The sequence below is a fragment of the Gossypium arboreum genome, chromosome 7, assembly GCF_025698485.1.
Source record: "Gossypium arboreum isolate Shixiya-1 chromosome 7, ASM2569848v2, whole genome shotgun sequence".
Taxonomy (NCBI): Eukaryota; Viridiplantae; Streptophyta; class Magnoliopsida; order Malvales; family Malvaceae; genus Gossypium; species Gossypium arboreum.
In genome coordinates this window covers 32172846-32187440 of record NC_069076.1, presented here as the reverse complement: position 1 = coordinate 32187440, position 14595 = coordinate 32172846, and the positions used below count along the sequence as shown (strand labels likewise).

General features: G+C 39.0%; 1 non-coding gene across 1 annotated transcript; it reads right to left on the bottom strand.

Annotated features, from left to right (window-relative positions):
* Positions 1-546: 546 nt before the first annotated feature.
* LOC128295898 (small nucleolar RNA R71) lies at positions 547-653 on the bottom strand. The gene has a single exon (XR_008286447.1). It is a non-coding gene; the product is annotated as a small nucleolar RNA R71 (small nucleolar RNA).
* Between the last annotated feature and the right edge of the window lie 13942 nt (positions 654-14595).

Below are 14595 nucleotides of genomic sequence, written 5' to 3'. Positions count from 1 at the left end.
TGACAGTGAGATCGAAAGTACAGCTCGTAGAAACTGAAGAGAAATAAGGCGAAGCCTACAATACATAGAGGAAGGGCAAGAGGATAATAGTCAAACTGCAACCGAGGGGATGGCTGAAAATCAGAGTAAGCAGCTACCTCCTGTAGTTGCCGCAGATCCAATAAATCAGAATCCTGCTCCCATACTATGTATGATTATGCTAAACCTAATTTAACAGGAGCTAAATCGAGTATAGTTAGACCTGCTGTTGCTGCAAATAATTTTGAACTGAAACCTAACACGATTCAAATGATATAACAGTTTGTTTAGTTTAATGGTTTGCAAGACAAGGATCCAAATGCTCATTTCACAAATTTTCTGGAGTTTTGCGACACTTTTAAGATCAATGGCATTTCTGATGATGCCATTCGCCTTCGGTTGTTTCCCTTTTCGTTGAGGAATAAGGCTAAATAATGGTTGCACTCGTTACCACGATGATCGATCACCACTTGGGAACAAATGACCGAAAATTTTTTGCTTAAATACTTTCTGCCGGCTAAAATGGCTAAATTAAGGAATGATATTTCTTCTTTTATGCAGATGGATTTAGAAACACTCTATGATGCATGGGAGAGACACAATGATCTATTGAGAAAGTGCCCTAACCATGGGTTACCACTTTGGCTACAGGTTCAAACTTTTCACAACGACCTGAATCCTTCGACTAGACAGATGATTGACGCAGCTGCTGGTAGAACTATCAATAATAAAACACCTGAAGAGGCTTATGAATTTATAGAAGAGATGTCACTGAATAATTATCAATGGCAAGTCATGAGGACAAAATTGATGAACACAGACGGCATTTTAAAACGTCGATTTGGTCACTATGATCTCTAATCATGTAGAACATTTGAATAGAAAAATTGATGGTTTACTTAGTTCTTCATAGGTTCACCCAGTAATGCAATGCGATGCAAGTGGAGGTGGAACGAGTAATTTAGGAAACCCACCCTATGGCCACAACATGGAAAACGAGCAATTAAATTATATGGGTAATAATCCTTGACCTCAAAATAACCCTTATAGTAACACTTACAATGTATGTTGGAGGAACCCCCCAAATTTCTCATGGGAAGGCCAAGGGAATCAGAGACCGCCACCCCCTCCAAGCTTCTAACAACAACCTTACCAACAAGAGAAAAAGCCGAACCTTGAGGAGATGATAACAAAATTTATTTCAATAGTGGAAACCCATTTTCAGAACACTGCAACTGCACTTAAAAATTAGCAAGCATCGATCCAAGGGCTCGAGAATCAAATTGGACAGCTGGCTAAGATGATTTCAGAGAGACCACCAGGAAGTCTACCTAGTAACACCAAACCCAATCCAAAAGAGCATGTCAAAGCAGTTACACTAAGGAGTGGAAAAGTGTTAGCTGAATCTGAAAAGAAGCCACTACAAGAAGCCACTACAAGAAGCTGACAGAAACAAGGGAGAGGAAGTAGAACCCGAAAACAATGACAATCCAATGCCAAAGGAATATAAACTACCAATCTCATATCCAGTAAAGTTGAAGAAAGACCACATGGATGCACAATTCGGTAAATTTCTTGAACTTTTTAAACAACTGTATAGTAACTTACCTTTTGTTGAAGCTATATCATAGATGCCTACATATGCAAAATTTTTAAAGGAGCTTCTAACAGATAAAAGGAAGTTTGAAGACTTATCTATAGTAGAACTTAACGAAGAGTGCTTGGCCATACTCCAAAATAAACTGTCAACCAAACTGAAAGATCCAGGAAGTTTTACTATTCCCTGCTTAATTGGTAGTTTGAATATTGATAAGGCACTAGCTTATTTAGGCACTAGCATTAATTTGATGCCATATAAAATGTTTAAACAACTTGGCCTTGGGGAACTTAAACCCACTAGGATGAGTATCCAACTAGCTGATAGATCTGTTAAATATCCTAGGGGTATTATAGAGGACGTACTTGTAAAAGTAGATAAATTTATACTCCCTGTTGATTTCGTTGTGCTGGACATGGATGAAGATGTTGAAGTGCCTTTAAGTTTAGGGCGTCCATTTTTAGCCACTGCTAGGGCTGTTATTGATGTGGGTTATGGTAAATTTGTATTTAGAGTAGGTGACGAAGAGATTATTTTTAAAATTTATGATGCCATGAGATTTTCTAGGGAACAGGATGACTCATTTATTTTATTAACTCTATTGATCATGCTACTCAAGATTCTTTTCAAAAAATCGTACATAAGGACACGTTGGAACTGTGTCTTGCCTAAGGAGAGGAGGTAGATGATGATGATTATGAGATATGTAAGATAAAAGCTGAACTAAATTCCAATGAACCCTCCCCAAAACAAGCAGAATATGATGGTATTAAAGTAAACAATGAACTTAAGCAAAAACCTTCTATTGAAGAACCTCCCAAACTGGAACTTAAATAATTGCCAAATCACTTGGAATACGCATTCCTTGGAAATAATTCTACATTACCAGTGATTATTTCTTTTAACTTGCAACCCAAGGAGAAAGAGGAATTGCTCCAAGTATTAAGAGAACGCAAAAGAGCCATAGCTTGGAAAATTTAATGTCCAAGTATTAAGAGAACGCAAAAGAGCCATAGCTTGGAAAATTTTTGACATTAAAGGGATCAGCCCTTCTTTTTGCGCCCACAAAATTTTAATGGAAGATGATTATAAGCCATGTGTGCAAGCTCAAAGACGACTGAACCCCAACATGAAGGAAGTTGTTAAAGCTGAGGTAATTAAACTCCTAGATGCTGGAATAATTTATCCTATTTCTGACAATTCTTGGGTATGTCCAGTGTAGGTTGTTCCTAAGAAAGGAGGCATGACTATTGTAACCAATTAAAAGAATGAATTAATCCCAACAAGGACAGTCACAGGTTGGAGAGTTTGCATTTACTATAGGAAGGTGAATGACGCCACAAGAAAAATCACTTCCCCCTTCCATTCATTAACCAAATGTTGGAAATATTATTCGGGCACATGTACTACTACTTTTTAGACGGTCTCTCTGGTTATTTTCAAATCCTAATAGCTTCTGAAGATCAAGAAAAAACGACATTCACATGTCCATATGGTACGTTTGCTTATCGTAGAATGCCTTCTGGATCATGTAATGCTCCTGCTACTTTTCAGCGTTGCATGATGGCCATTTTTGACGAACTCGTAGAAGACATCATGGAGGTATTTATGGATGATTTCTCGGTATTCCGTAACTCTTTCCATATTTGCCTTAAAAATTTGAAACGAGTTTTAATAAGATGTGAGGAAATGAACCTTGAACTTAACTGGGAAAAATGTCACTTTATGGTTCAAGAAGGTATCGTGTTAGGACATAAAATTTCTAGTAAAGGGATTGAGGTCGATAAATCTAAAATTGAAACAATTGAAAAACTACCTCCCCCTAGTTTGGTTAAAGCTATTAGAAGCTTTTTAAGACATACTGGTTTCTATAGAAGATTTATTAAAGACTTTTTAAAAATAGCTAAGCATTTGACTAAATTTCTAGAAAAAGATGTGCCTTTTAATTTCGATCAGGAATGTTTAAAAGCATTTAGTACTTTAAAGAATAAATTAATTAATGCTCCAATTATAATCACACCTGATTGGAATTTACCTTTCGAACTAATGTGCGATGCGAGTGATTTTGTAGTAGGTGCAGTTTTGGGACAATGAAGAGACAAGCATTTTCAACCTATTTATTTTGCTAGCAAAACTTTGACAGCCGCACAAGAAAACTACACCACCACGGAGAAAGAGCTGCTAGCTGTGATTATCCGTAAGAGGGCCCGGGCCTTTTCCAGCCATTCAATAGCCCCCCCGCGTAGTTCTTCTGAATTTCGAATAATATTCAAGATCCTCTCTTTTCGATTATCTAATAAATCACTTAATGAAAGTAGATTATCTTTCCATTCATTTTTTTTATTTCAAAAATTCCATGATCCCTTCCCAAACCAAACATGAACCTTTCGATTCATTTGGCTCTCACGCTCAATTATTTCTTATTTATTGGGAATTAATTCATTTGATAAATTTAGGCCATATCTAATATTACTTAGAGTTTTCGTTTATATTGACCATTCTGCTCTTCGCTACCTTTTAACTAAGACTGATGCAAAACCTTGACTTATTCGATAGATTCTGTTATTGCAGGAATTTGACTTGGAGATTCAGGAGAAGAAAGGAGCTGAAAATCTCGCAACTGACCATCTTTCTAGGCTCGAAAATTCAAGTACCAAAGAGCCAGATGAAGTTGAAATAAATGATTCATTTCCCGAAGAATAATATTTTGCTATATCTGATCCTGAGGTACTTTGGTTTGTAGAAATTGCGAATTTTTTAGCTGCTAACATTATCCCAAAAGGGTTGGCACATTAGCAAAAGAAGCGATTCTTTACTGATATGAAAAACTACTTTTGGGAAAACCCTTTCCTTTTTCGTATATGTGCAGAGCAAATCATTAGGAGATGCGTTACAAGGTTAGAAGCATTGAATATCTTGGAACATTGCCACTCAGGACCAACTAGAGGACATTACAGTGGAAATAGGACCACACATAAAATACTCAAATCAGATTTTTATTGGCCCACACTTTTCAAGACGCCAACAAGTATGTTGCTACTTGCGATAAATGCCAATGAATAGGTAATATATCTAAACATGACGAAATGCCCCAGACATACATGCTCTCGTATGAAATATTTGATATATGGGGTATTGATTTCATGGGTCCATTCCCCAGATCGTTTGGGAATAAATACATATTAGTAGCCATCGATTATACGTCTAAATGGGTGGAAGCCCAAGCTTTACCTACTAATGATGCTAGAGTGGTAGTACAATTCCTTAAGAAACTCTTCTCTCGATTTGGAACACCAAGAGCAATTATCAGTGATAAGGGTACTCATTTTTGTAACGCCCAATTTGATAAGACCCTTAAGAAATACGGAGCTCACCACAGAACAGCTACCCCCTATCATCTCACACTAGTGGACAAGTCGAAGTAGCGAACCGAGAGTTCAAACGTATCCTAGAAAAGACAGTAGAATCAAATAGGAAAGATTGGGAAATGAAAGTAGATGATGTTTTATGGGCTTATAGAACTACTTTTAAGACCCACATAGGAACATCCCCTTATAGACTTGTTTACGAAAAAAGTTGTCATCTACCGTTTGAGTTAGAACACAAGGCATTCTGGGCTATAAAATTTCTAAACTTTGATCCCAAACTTACAGGTAAAAACAGGTTGATGCAGTTGATTGAGTTAGATGAGTGGCGAACCAATGCATATGAAAATTCACGTATATAAGGAAGCAACGAAGCGCCGCCATGACGCTCGTTAAGACAACGCAAGTAATTTGAAGTTGGAGATCTTGTCCTGTTATAGAACTCGAGGCTCAAATTGTTCCCTGGGAAGCTTAAATCACAATGGTCAGGTCCTGTTGTAGTCCAAACTGTCTTCCCATATGGCATAGTAGAGGTAAGTCACCCATCATAATGCAATTTCAAGGTAAATGGACATCGTCTCAAACTTTACAACGATGAGAATTTTAAAGACGATAGAGAGGAGCTACGGCTCCACGAACTTCCCTAAATATACCCACAAGGTAGAGTCGAGCTTAGATTCTAAATAAGCACTTCTTGGGAGGCAACCCAAGCACTAACCTCACTAAATAGGGTTTAATTTTTCTTTAACCATTCATAGGCTAACTGCAGGAAATTTTGACATTTGACAGGGATGAACACGGCCTAGCCCACGAGCGTGCTTTAGGTCGTGCTCATAACACGGGCAGGGACACGGCCGTGCTATACGACCGTGTAAAAACAGAGCAAAATTTTTCCCAAAACACGGGATTCGATATGTTGCCACGGCCGTGCGACATGGCCGTGGGCAATTCTGCCAAATGAACATAGGCGTTTGACACACTCGTGCCCACCACCGGTGGTCAAGACTGTCAAAAAAACACGGGCGTGCGCATATTTACATAGGCGTTGGAGAAGCGAACCACATCACGCACGGTCGTACGATACGACCATATGACCGCACGGCTTAGACACACGGGCGTGTCCTCAGGCCGTGTGTCAATTTCTCGTTTAGTGATAAACACGGGCTGGACGCGAGCCACACGGGCATGTGACACCGCCTTGTGAGACCCGTGTTAGGCTACACGGCCGTGCCTCTTTTTAAACTCATATTATTTTTATTTTTACTTTATTTCTATTTATTTTTGGAGACTCATGTTTATATTTTTAAACTCTACTTATCTTTATGATTATTATCAAATTATTCCCTTAATTCTCTTTCACGATGGTGTCTTCTCATTTATCCCTCAGAATCATTCCTTTCCTTCAACTTTATCTTCAATTCTCGCTTTCACTAATCCAGGGATTTCATCCTCAATTTCACGGCAGTTTCACTTCTCTCCCTCTCTTTTGATATTATCTTAACATCAATATTATATATCTTTGTACATTGAGGACAATGTATATCTTAAGTGTGGGGGGGTTATTTATACCATTACCAGAAAACCCTTTAATTTTTATCTTGTCTCAAATAATTTTCTCATATCATTATTAGAATAAATTTTGATTGACCCATGATTTTTATCAATATGTTTTGAATTAAATCATAAGTAAATGTGCATTGATTGTTTAAACTTTAAGATATTAAGGAATCAAATATAATAAGTTGAAATTTTTGAAAATTAAAATTGTTAGGTTGTCTCCCTGAATTGAGGTATTATCTTGAAGTTTTGAATTTACAGGTTTGACATCAAATACCCATAATTTTCGCTAGATTTTGAGCCTTACAAAGCATATATCTTTCTTGCTCACTAATTTTATTGGTTATGAGTGTGTCAACATTGATTGGTTATTCTAGAACTTGCATCAATTATTCATGTCAAGACCACACCTTTGATTTGGTATACTAAAATGATAGAGACACTTATGTTTTAACCCATTTACCCTATAAAAAACCTCCCCACATAATTGACCCCTAGTGAACCCCTTTGGGCCTTAACTATTTTTTCTTAATTTTCCCCTTAATAGTAACCCATAACTTAACCCTTTTTGATTCATTGAGAATTTTTCTTATTTTATTGATTCTCTTTTTGTCGAAATTTAATTTGGTTAATTGCCTAACTACGTTCTTTTATTCGAATCACATAATTCTCTTTTATTTAATCTGTTCTTAAAAAAAATAGATACATACTAGTAGTAATTCTTTGTTTTTGAGCTTAAGTTGTTAATTCTGTATTCTGAGAAGAAGCTTGCACGTATTTAATTGATGATTAGTTATTTTTCCAGTTAGGTAATTTATCAAGCTAATATCGATTCTAACCATTTCTTTTTCAGCCTCATTCCACACCTTTAACCCAAGGCCCTATTACAACCCTTCAAAGACCTTTTGATTTTATTATCATCTCATTTATAGTGGTGGAGACTTGATTTTTATGCAAGCCTAAGGTAATAACTTTTCATGTTTGACTAGTGAGTGCTTAATTTGAACCCTAAACACATTGAGTGATTTGAGTGAACCTTTATTGAGGATGTTAACCATTGTCAATTTGGAATCAAAGATAATTATTTAGATAAAGGGGGATGCCTATAATTTTATGATTAAAATGGTCGATTTTGACTATTTGAAACTTTAATGCTCTTTTAGTTAAATTTTCAATGCATGATTACTTGTGGATTATTTTGGAACATTATTGATGAGAATTATTGGTTGAGAAGAATCTATTTTGATCGTGAGTTGAGGATTTTGCTTGAGGACAAGCAAACGGTTAAGTGTGGGGGTATTTGATAAGTCGTAATTTATACATATTTTTATCCCATGCTTAGCATATTTTTGGATGAATTATCATTATATTTGTGGAATTCGATGCTCGTAATCCTTTAATTTCATGTTTTATACTTAGGTGAGCATAGGAGAGTAAAAAGAGCGAGAAAAGGGCCAAAAACAGAGAAAATGGGTCAACGTGGGAAATTAACATGGCCTGGACTTCCTTACACAGGTAGACCACACGCCTGTGTCTATTTAACAGCTTGTAACACAGCCTGTAACACCCCAAATCCGTGACCGTCACTGGATTCGACCACGAGGTGTTACCGGGCTTACTTCCCTTATTTCCCTCTTGGAAATTATGAAATTTTTGTTTCAGGCAGGCTAGCTAACTGCGTCACTGTTACCTTAAAAATCATATCTCGAGTTCCAGAACTCGAAAACCAATTTCATAAATTTTCCCTGAAACTATACTCATATATCCATCCATGGATTTATTTCTATAATTTTTGGTTGGGCAAATTGGTACAGTTTATTAGTTAAAGTCACCCATGTTACAGGGGTCGACTACACTGACCTTCGCGCGTTACAACTTGAATATCTCTCTGTACAGGGCTTTAATACTGGTGCAGTTTGTTTCTAATGAAACTAGACTCAAAATGGAATCTGCACATATAAGGCATGACTTCTAATTCTTTCTGGATAATTTATAGTAAATTTTCAAAGTCGAGACAGGGGATCCAGAAACCGTTCTGGCCCTGTCTCACGAGAACTTTAATATCTCTCAGTATACTGCTCATATGGTCGTTTTGTTTCGTCCATATGAAAATAGATTCATCAAGGTTCAATTTCATAATTTATTCACTATTTAATTCTACTTCTACTATTTTTAGTGATTTTTCAATCTCATATCACTGCTGCTGTCCGCAACAGTTACTGCAGTAGACTATGCCAATTTCATGAATCTTTCCTTGACCTTACTAATCATCCATCATACATGACACAAATTATGGCCACCTTATCAAAATTAAAGTTTCTAAGACTCGTGGCTATAGGTTCTAGCATCCCACTCAACGACCACATAGGCCATTTTCACATGGCTTAAAGTTTACAACCCATAATTCAACAAAACATAATAGCCTATACATGCCAAATGTTCTCCTAGTTCAACTACGAAGACAATACCAAAAGATTTCCAGCCGGTGTGATGACTTCAACGACGGTTCCGAGCACGCAAACAATACGAGTGCAAGAGACCTCGGATATTGTCGAATGTCTTCAACGGCTATTCAATTATTTTTTCTTTCCCCTTGTCCAACTTCGATCCTCTAAGCTCTTGGGCTTAATTCAAGCTCAAGGGTGACCAAACCTTCTCTTGCTTTCTTCTTCAATTCGGCCAAGCATGTTCAAAGATGAACACTTTTTTTTTTCTTTTTCTTTGTTCACTTCACGGCAAATGGGGGAGGCATCCACACACTTTTTTTTGCTATCATCATTTTCCTTTTTTTTCCCTTTCTTTATTACTAGCTTTTATTCTATTGTTTTCTACATACCCCACTAACATAACATGTTGGAAACATGTTTCCTTGCCCATAATTTTGTCATGGCGGCCACTATCCTTGTCAAATGGATTATTTGATATGCAACTCCATTTATTTTACTTCATTCCTTTATTAACCTCTTAAAATTAGCCACATATAATTGAATCCTTTCATATGAGTCCTTTTCTTTCAATTCACATTCAAATTAACTAAATCAAAGAATTAAAATTCACACATGCATTTTCACATATTTAGACAAGTAACTATCATACTCAAATGATTTAGTGACTCGGTTTAGCGGTCCCAAAACCGCTTTCCGACTAGGGTCACTTTAGGGATGTCACAACTCTCCCCCACTTAAGAAATTTTCGTCCCCGAAAATCTTACCGGTAAATAGGTTTGGGTATCGCTCTTTCATAGAGTTCTCGGGTTCCCAAGTGGCTTCTTCAATTCCGTGTTTATGCCACACCACCTTCACTAATGGGATTTTCTTATTTCGCAACTCTTTTACTTCACGCATCAGAATGCTAACCGGCTCTTCTTCATAACTCAAATTAGGCTGAATCTCAATCTCAGATGGAGTGATTACGTGCGACGGGTCGGATCTATATCGTTGAGCATCGAGACATGGAAAACGTTGTAAATCTTTTCGAGCTCAGGGGGTAAAATTAATCGGTACGCTACTGGCCCAACTCGTTCAGATACTTCATACGGACCGATGAATCTCGGACTCAATTTGCCCTTACGGCCAAATCTAAGACCTTCTTCCAGGGTGAGACTTTGAGAAATACCTTGTCTCCAACCTGATATTCCATGTCTTTTCTTTTCAAATCCGCATACGACTTTTGGCGATCCGGCGACTTTCAAACCTTCACGAATTACTCGAACTTTCTGCTCGGCATCCTTAATCAAATCAACCCCAAGACTTTACTTTCACTAAGTTTAGTCCGAATAATGGGTACGGCATTTATGACCGTATAAAGCCTCGTGAGGCGCCATCTTAATACTTGATTGAAAACTATTGTTGTAAGTGAATTCAATCAAAGGTAATTACTGTTCAATGAACCACTAAACTCAAGGATGCAACATCTCAACATATCCTCGAGTATTTGAATTATCCGTTCGGATTGACCATCGGTTTGGTCTCTAATTCGACTACTAGCACCTCATCGGGTGAAACGGATAGATGAGCATCCATCGCTCTCAAAGCAAGCGGTTGCCTTGCGACTTAAAGCATCGACCACCACGTTGGCCTTTCCGGGTGATAATCAATGATGAGTTCATAGTCTTTCAACAACTCAAGCCAACGTCTTTGTCGCAGTTTAAATCTCTCGAGTCATCAAATATTTTAGACTCTTGTGGTCCGAATAAATGTGACACCTTTCTCCAAACAAGTAATGCCGCCATATCTTCAAGGCGAACACTATGGCTGCTAGTTCAAGGTCATGGGTCGGATAGTTTCTCTCATGCGGCTTTAGTTGTCTCGACGCGTAAGCCACAACTCGACCTTCTTGCATCAACACACAACCTAACCCAAGCAAGGATACGTCATCAGATATGACAAACTCTTTACCGGACTCGGTTGTACTAATCTGGGGCCTCGGTTAAACAGTTTTAGTCGATCGAAACTTTCTTGACATCGTTCGACCACTCGAACTTAACATCTTTTGAAGTAGTTTTGTCATCGGTGCAACTATCATCGAAAAACCTTTCACAAATCGTCGATAGTATCCGCAAGCCCCAAAAGCTCCTAACCTCGGTAACATTCCTTGGAGGTTTCCAATCGACTATGGCCGAAATTTTGTTCGGGTCCACCCTGACACCCGATGCGGACACCACGTGCCCCAAAAAGCTAACCTCTTTCAACCAAAATTCACATTCTTGAACTTTACGTATAACTGCTTATCTCGTAAAATTTGCAACATTAGCCTCAGGTGCTCAGCATGTTCGGTTTCATCTCTCGAATAGACCAAAATGTCATCAATAAATACAACTACGAACCGATCCAAATATGGCCTGAAAATTCTATTCATTAAATCCATAAATACCGCAGGGGCATTAGTAAGCCCAAACGGCATCACCAAGAATTTGTAGTGACCGTACCTCGTTCTAAAAGCGGTTTTGGGTATGTCCGATTCTCGGACCCTCAACTGATAGTACCCCAACCTCAAATCTATCTTTGAAAACACTGAGGCTCCCTTTAATTGATCAAACAAATTGTGGCAATGGATATTTATTCTTTATCGTCACTTTATTGAGTTGACGATAGTCGATGCACAACCTCATGGTTCCGTCCTTCTTTTTCACAAACAATACAGGTGCGCCCCATGGAGAAAAACTGGGTCGAGCGAAACCTCTATCCGTCAATTCTTGCAATTGAACCTTCAATTCCTTTAATTCCATTAATGCCATACGATACGGGGCTATTGAAATCGGCGTAGTACCGGTACAACCGATGCGAATTCCACTTCTCGAACCGGTGGCAATCCGGTAACTCCTCGGAAAAACATCGAATACTCACAAACCACTGGTACCGATTCGAGTTTCCTTTCCGTCTCTTTACTTTCAAACACATACGCAAGGTATGTTTCACACCCATTTTCACATACCTCCGGCGGTCATAGAAGATATTATCATTGGTGCTCCTTTTAAATCATGAGACTCGACTCAGACTACCTCATTATTTGCACTCCTCAAATCAATGGTTTTCCTTTTTCAGTCCACCACTGCATCATGTACGGTCAGCCAATCCATACCAAGAATAACATCGAATTCATTAAATGGTAGAAGCATCAGATCGGCCAGAAAACAGGATTCTCGAATTATTAGGGGGTATCTCTTGCACACTTTATCAACGAGCACGTATTGACCCAAAGGGTTTGACACTGAATTACGAACTCGATGAGACTCAACGGTAGAGTCTTCTTGGATGCTAAGGTTTCACATACATATGAGTGAGTAGAGCGGGGTCAATCAATGCAATCACACTAGTATCAAAGAGAGTAAAAGTACCAGTGATAACGTCAGGGGAGGATGCCTCCTCTCGTGCGCGGATGGCATATGCTCTAGCAGGAGCACGGGTCTCGGATCGGACAGCCGTATTAGAGGCTCCTCTTTGATTACCACCCCTACCTCCAGAGATTCTCGGGGGCCTACCTCCAGCCGTCGTTCCACTAGGTCTTGCACCTTGCGTCTTATTCCTCTCATCTAGCTCCGTGCAATCTCTAATGAAGTGGTCCTTCGAACCGCATCCATAACAGGCCCTATTAACAGACTTACCCCAACATTCACCTAGGTGTCGTCTTCCACATTGGGGGCATTCAGGTCTCTCTTGACGATTATTGCCCATACTAGCTACCGAAGTAGCTCGGGAGTCCGTCAATGGTCGGGCTCTAATGGAAATTCCATGATCGTCCTCGACTTACTGGTGTCCTCCCTGAACCTCTTTACAGCCGAGAACGGAGCTTTACTCGTCGATCTTTTACGGTAATCTCTTGCTTCAAATTCAGCCTTCTTCTTCTCCTTCCCAAGTTCTTCCGCCTTGCAGGCTCGTTCGACTAGTGTCACGAACTCCTTTATCTCCAAAATTCCCACTAGTAACTTTAACTCTTCATTCAATCCTTCTTCAAATCTTTTGCACATCGCAACCTCATCAGCCACACACTCCCGAGCATACCAACTAAGTCTTACAAACTCATGTTCGTATTCAGATACGGTCATCCGGCCTTGCTTGAGTTCCAAGAATTCCTTACGCTTCGATCGATGAACTGTTGACTAATGTATTTCTTTGAAATTGGATTGAAAGAAATCCCAAGTAACTCGTTCATTTGGGACTATGGAAATTAAAGTCCTCCACCAATAGTAAGTGAGTCTCGCATAACAAGGATATAGCACACTTAAGACATTCATCGGTGTGCATGACAGTTCATCTAACACTCTAATGGTGTTATCGAGCGAACTCGGCCTTTTCGGCATCATCAAGTAACTATGGCCTTGAACTCCTCAGCCCCACGCTTCCTAATCAAGTCCACGGTGGTTTACTCAGCCTCACGGGATCGATGCTGGAGGCATTGCGGACTCTTGGGGTGGAGTATTTAAATTCGGGAATGGTTGGACAGCCGGATTGGTTCGGGCATATTGCGCGACCCACTCATTCATCATGGTGAAGAAGGCTTGTTTCGCCCCTTCATTTTGATTATTCACGGATGACTGAGGCTCAACGGGCGGTGTCCCTTGCGTGGGAGCAGCCGCTACACTTTCAACGTCATCCGCCAAGGGTCTCTCTAGCCCGGGTTCCATTGCTAATCAAAACAAAAATTTCAACCGTCAGAAGTCATCACATTATTAAGCACTAACAATTTGGCATGTATAGCTAGACTCACACGCGCTATGGTAGTCCTAGAACCGACTAAACCATAGCTCTGATACCAATTAAATGTAACACCCCAAATCCGTGACCGTCACTAGATTCGACCACGAGGTGTTACCGGGCTTACTTCCCTTATTTCCCTCTTGGAAATTATGAAATTTTTGTTTCAGGCAAGCTAGCTAACTGCGTCACTGTTACCTTAAAAATCATATCTCGAGTTCCAGAACTTGAAAACCAATTCCGTAAATTTTCCCTGAAACTATACTCATATATCCATCCATGGATTTATTTCTATAATTTTTGGTCGGGCCAATTGGTACAGTTTATTAGTTAAAGTCACCCATGTTACAGGGGTCGACTACACTGACCTTCGCGCGTTACAACTTGAATATCTCTCTGTACAGGGCTTTAATACTGGTGCCGTTTGTTTCTAATGAAACTAGACTCAAAATGGAATCTGCACATATAAGGCATGACTTATAATTATTTCTGGATAATTTATAGTAAATTTTCAAAGTCGAGACAGGGGATCCAGAAACCGTTCTGGCCCTGTCTCACGAGAACTTTAATATCTCTCAGTATACTGCTCATATGGTTGTTTCGTTTCGTCCATATGAAAATAGATTCATCAAGGTTCAATTTCATAATTTATTCACTATTTAATTCTACTTATACTATTTTTAGTGATTTTTCAATCTCATATCACTGCTGCTGTCCGCAACAGTTACTGCAGTAGACTATGCCAATTTCATGAATCTTTCCTTGACCTTACTAATCATCCATCATACATGACACAAATTATGGCCACCTTATCAAAATTAAAGTTTCTAAGACTCGTGGCTATAGGTTCTAGCATCCCACTCAA